This window comes from Muntiacus reevesi, chromosome 9 (genome assembly GCF_963930625.1).
Source record: "Muntiacus reevesi chromosome 9, mMunRee1.1, whole genome shotgun sequence".
Lineage (NCBI taxonomy): Eukaryota > Metazoa > Chordata > Mammalia > Artiodactyla > Cervidae > Muntiacus > Muntiacus reevesi.
The window spans coordinates 44066311-44071972 of record NC_089257.1 but is presented as its reverse complement, the minus strand read 5'-3'; the positions used below and the strand labels follow the sequence as shown (position 1 = coordinate 44071972).

Sequence of the window (5662 nt, the reverse complement as noted above, 5' to 3'; positions counted from 1 at the left end):
ATCTGAGAAGATTCCACAGGCTGAGGAACAACTAAGCCCCTATGCTCCAACTTCTAAGCTCAAGCTCTAGTGCCCACAAGCCACAACTAATGAGCCTGTGTGCTACAACTCCTGAAGCCCACGCACCTCGAGCTGGCGCTCCACAACAGCAGAAGCCATGGCAACGAGAAGCCCGTGCAGGGCAATGAACCTCCTCTCACACCAAGCAGAGAAAGCCCGTGTGAAGCAGCAAAGACCCAGTGTGACAAAAATAAAATAAAATTAAAAAAATAAAATGAAGTAAAACTGGAGTTAATTGATCGACTCATCTTCATGCAGCCCAAGCAGCCTCTGGATGCTCAGTCTGAGCTCATGCATTCTAAGTGCATAGATCACGGGGTTGAGTGCAGAGGGATGATGTTGTGTAGCACACTGAGGAGTACAGGGACAATAGGAAGCTTTTTTATCTGCAAGGTGTGTGTCAGATAGCACAATGACACCTGTGTAGAGGAAGAAGATGAGGATGATGTGGGAGTTGCAGGTGCTCAGGGCTTGTGACAATACTTCTGGTGATATCAGTCTCAGCACAGAATCAAGGATTAAAGCACAGGAAGAAACAACCAGAGCCATGTCACTCGCTGTCAGGATCCATGCTAAGATCAGTTGGTAAAATTTGTTCACAATGTGTCATCACAAACCAGGTTGGCAACCCCCAAGTTAGAGCATAGGCAGTGGTCAGTTTCATTCCTGGAATAGTAATGTCTCTGGACAGCCAGTATAGGCACAGGGATGGTCAACAGGCTCTTCCTGAGCGCCATGAACCCTGTGATTTTGACCAAAAAACCTTTAGTGACTATGGAGAGGTATTGAAGGGGGTGAGAGATGGTGTGTATTTGTCCACTGCCATGCAGAGGAAGATAGTAGATTCCATGCAAATGAAATGGCACATTTCATGCAAGTGGATGGCACAGATCTGAGCAAAACACTTAGGGAGGTCAATGGCCTTGGCATCAAACCAGAAGATAGCTAAAATCTTAGGCATGATGCTGGTAGCCAGGCCACAATTGTCAATATGCCCATAAAAAGGTACATGGACTCATGCAGCGAGAGCTCATGTTGGATGGTGATCTTGATGAGATGGGTACCAAAGATTAAAAAGTAGAGCATAGCCAGGGGCAGGGAGAGCCAGTGTTGCCAATCACGAATGCCTGGGAGCCCCATCAAGACGAACTGGGAAATCTGGGGGCTGGAACTGTCAGTAACACTGGTAGAAATATCTATGGGATAGGTGCCCTATTCTTGGTTGTTGTTCAGTCACTCAACTGTGTCTTACTTTTTGCGAATCCGTGAACTGCAGCACGCATTTCCCTGTCCTTCACCATCTCCTGGAGCTTGCTCAAACTCAGGTCCATTGAGTCAGTGATGCTATTCTTGGTGGCTGTCCATAAAACAGAAATAAGAAAGAGTTTGTATTTGAAAGTTCAGCTGAGGGTCCTGATTAGAGACTGCCACCAATGACACAGTTTCTTTTATTCATGAATGACCCTCAACTTTCTTTTGGCTCTGGGAAATATTCCACAGAGGAGCAATAAAGAAAGCCCAAGTTAATTCCAAACAGAAATGTTTGAATACCTATTTGTCATCACTACTTGTATGTCTACGTGTCCAAATATATCAACAATAACCAATTATCTGTTATCTAACAGATAACAAATATTAATATTTGTTTTACTCCCATTTTTTTTGCTTTATATTTAAGCAATTTATACCCTATAAAATAATTTTGTATCTTGCCTTTATCTCTTAGTAGTATGCTCTAAGACATAAAATAGGCAGTAAAAATCTATTGCATGGATGAATAAATGAACCATGATTTTTAAGTATCATTAAAAGCCATGCGAAATCTCAATTTCTTTATTTCTATATTTGGCTCTTTCATATATTACTCAGCAGTATTTTGCTTTTCAGATTATTTCCTGTGAGTAGAATTTAAAAAATGATACAAAGGTGATCTGTGCAAAGGGCATATCGTGTGTGTGTGTGTGCTCAGTATCTCAGTCATGTCTGACTCTTTGCAACCCCATGGACTGTAGCCCGCCACGCTCCTCTGTCCATGGGTTTCTCCAGGCAAGAATACTGGAGTGGGTTGCCATTTCCTCCTTCAGGAGATCTTCCCAACCCAGGGATCGAACCCAAGTCTCCTGTGGCTCTTGCATTGGCAGGCAGATTCTTTACTACTGAGCTACCTGGAAAAGGGCATAGCCATCTTACAATTTTACTTTTAATGGTATTCTGATATTCTTAGTGTTACATATGCAGATGGGAAAAAAATAAAATAACATTAAAAAGTAAAACAATGAAAAGTAAGACTCCTGGGTTTGGGCCTCCCAAATCCCTTCTCTTTCACCAGAGACAGCCAGTAATACCAGTTTTTGGGGAATCTTTCCAGAGATAGTTTTTGCATCTATAATTTTTGTATATATTTTCCCATAAAAGACAAAAACAAATGTTAGCATACTAATCATTCTCTTCTTATTGTTTCCTCTTCTTTTCTTTTTTAACTTGTTCAGAAACCACTCCATATCATGTTATAGATATGCCTCATTGGTAAGTTGAATGATTTTGTACCATGTAAAAGTCCAATATCTTAATGAGAACTTTTGAAAGGCATGCAATTTTTTCCCAGTATTTTCTACAGTAAAACATGATCCAATAAAAGTACTGTTCATATATATTTAAGCATATATGTAAATTTATTCATAATTTTCACATTACTGGGTGAAGTGGACCAAAAAATGATTTCAATTGATAATTGCTTAACTGTCTTTCAAAGAGGTTTTTCTACCCCTGTGTGACAATTTGGGCTTTCATATTTTTGACAGACAATGAAATGTTGCTTCATCAATAAACAGTAATACTTTACACATCCATAATTTGTTTATGAGTGTCTATTTCATCACATCCATGCCATAATTAAAATTTTCAATTTAAAAATCTTTATTAATAGAATAAGTAAAAATTGATATTATAATTTTGGTTTACCTTTCTCATCATTGTTTTTTGAACTTTGACTATTTTTTAACTTTGACATTTTAAAAGATCTTTTTCACCCATTTACATACTTAGGTAATTTTCTATTTTGGCTTTATGTACAGCCCATCCTTTATGTATGTGGCTTTATGTACAACCCATCTGCATCATGAGAAACACTGGGCTGGATGAAGCACAAGCTGGAATCAAGATTGCCGGGAGAAACATCAATAACTTCGGATATGCAGATGACACCACCCTTATGGCAGAAAGCAAAGAAGAACTAAAAAGCCTCTTGATGAAAGTGAAAGAGGAGGGTGGAAAAAGTTGGCTTAAAACTCAACATTTAGAAAACTAAGATCATGGCATCTGGTCTCATCACTTCATGGCAAATAGATTGGGAAACAGTAGAAACAGTGACAGACTTTATTCTTTTTGGGTTACAAAAGCACTGCAGATCGTAACTGCAGCCATGAAATTGAAAGATGCTTGGACTCCAAAATCACTGCATATGGTGACTGCAGTCATGAAATCAAAAGACATTTGCTCCTTGGGAGAAAAGTTATGACCAACCTAGACAGCATATTAAAAAGCAGAGACATTACTTTGCTGACAAAAGTCCATCTAGTCAAAGCTATGGTTTTTCCAATAGTCATGTATGAATGTGAGATTTGGACCAGAAAGAAAGCTGAGTTTCCAAAAGTTTCCTTTTGGACCATAAAGGAAATCAGTCCTGAATACTCATTGGAAGGACTGATGCTGAAGCTGAAGCTCTAATACTCTGGCCACCTGATGCGAACAGCTGACTCATTAGAAAAGACCCTGACACCAGGAAAGATTGAAGGCAGGAGGAGAAGAGGACAACAGAGGATGAGATAGTCAGATTGCATCACTGACTCAATAGACATGAGTTTGAGCAAGTTCTGGGAGATGGTGAAAAACAGAGAAGCCTGGCATGTTGCAGTCCATGGGGTCACAAAGAGTCAGACATGACTGAGTGACTGAACAACAACAGATAACTAAATCATTGTTGCAGCCCTATTCAGTAAATAAACCTTCCCATTACTTTGCAATGTGCTTTTTTGGGAAAATATTAAATTCAAACATATTCAAGGATCATTGCCTGACCAGTCAGTTTCCTCTGTTTTTAATGCCAGTACTAATTGAATTAGTATATTTACCACATGAGAGATGAGGGTTTTAGTAATAATTTTGGACAATTTTTTCAATTAAAAAAGACTGGTTGTATTATATTGAAACATACAAATTAATATAGAAGAACTGATTTTCTTTATCCCATTGATTCTTTCCATTCAGAAATTTAATGGAAATTTCTGTCATAAGTAGTTTTAGAATTTTTTACCTTATATTTATCTTTTATCTCTTTATCTTTCCAAATTAGCTATTATTATTTTAAAAACCTTCAGATCATTATTGCTTTCTAAAGCATTTCACAAAACATAACTATTTTACACTACTGCTTTCCGAAGCTACTAATTATTTAGGACATTCTCTTGGGTATTTTTTTTTTTTGGCAGGAATATGCATTGCTAAAATTTCACTGGGATAACTTTAATTAATGTAAGCTCTTATTTATATCTTGCATCTTTTAAAGATGTTTATAATTTTCTAAACAATATAAAGAAACACTGATGGTGAACATCCTTGTCTAGATCTGGACTTTAAATAGAATGCCGATGGAGCTCTCCTCAGTGTGGTGCTGGTGAGTCAGTTCAGTTCAGTTCACTCACTCAGTCATGTCCGACTCTTTGCGACCCCATGGACTGCAGCACACCAGTCTTCCCTGTACATCACCAACAAGCAAGTTTGAGCTTGCTCAAACTCATGTCCATTGAGTCAGTTATACCCTCCAATCATCTCATCCTATGTTGTCCCCTCCTCCTCCCACCGTCAGTCTTTCCCCAGCATCAGAATCTTCTCCAATGAGTCAGTTCTTTGCATCAGGTGGCCAAAGTATTGGAGTTTCAGCTTTAGCATCAGTCCTTCCAATGAATGTTCAGGACTGATTTCCTTGAGGATTGACTGGTTTGATCTTCTTGCAGTCCAAAGAACTCTCAAGAGTCTTCTCTAACACCACAGTTCAAAAGCATCAGTTCTTTGGTACTCAGCTTTCTTTATGGTACAAACCTCACATCCATACATGACTACTGGAAAAACCATAGCTTTGACTAGATGAACCTTTGTCGGCAAAGTAATGTCTCTGCTTTTTAATATGCTGTCTAGGTTGGTCATAACTTTTCTCCCAAGGAGCAAATGTCTTTTGATTTCATGACTGCAGTCACCATATGCAGTGATTTTGGAGTCCAAGAAAATAAAATTTGTCTCTGGTTTCATTGTTTCCCCATCTATTTGACATGAATTGATGAGACCAGCTGCTATGATCTTAGTTTTTTGAATAGGTGAGTTTTAAGCCAACTTTTTCACTCTCCTCTTTCACTTTCATCAAGAGGCTCTTTATTTAGTTCTTGACTTTCTGACATAAGGATGATATCATCTGCATATGAGGTTATTGATATTTGAATCCTTTTTGAATAAACAGTTTTAACTAGTTTGGTGATTTTAGGTCTAATTCTTGATTTGGTTTTTTAAAATCAGAAATGAGTGAATTAAATCACTATCTCTGTTCAGGCTC

General features: G+C 38.3%; 1 pseudogene; it reads right to left on the bottom strand.

Annotated features, from left to right (window-relative positions):
* Window positions 1-291: 291 nt before the first annotated feature.
* On the bottom strand, window positions 292-2245 carry LOC136175892 (olfactory receptor 56B4-like; annotated as a pseudogene).
* Window positions 2246-5662: the final 3417 nt, after the last annotated feature.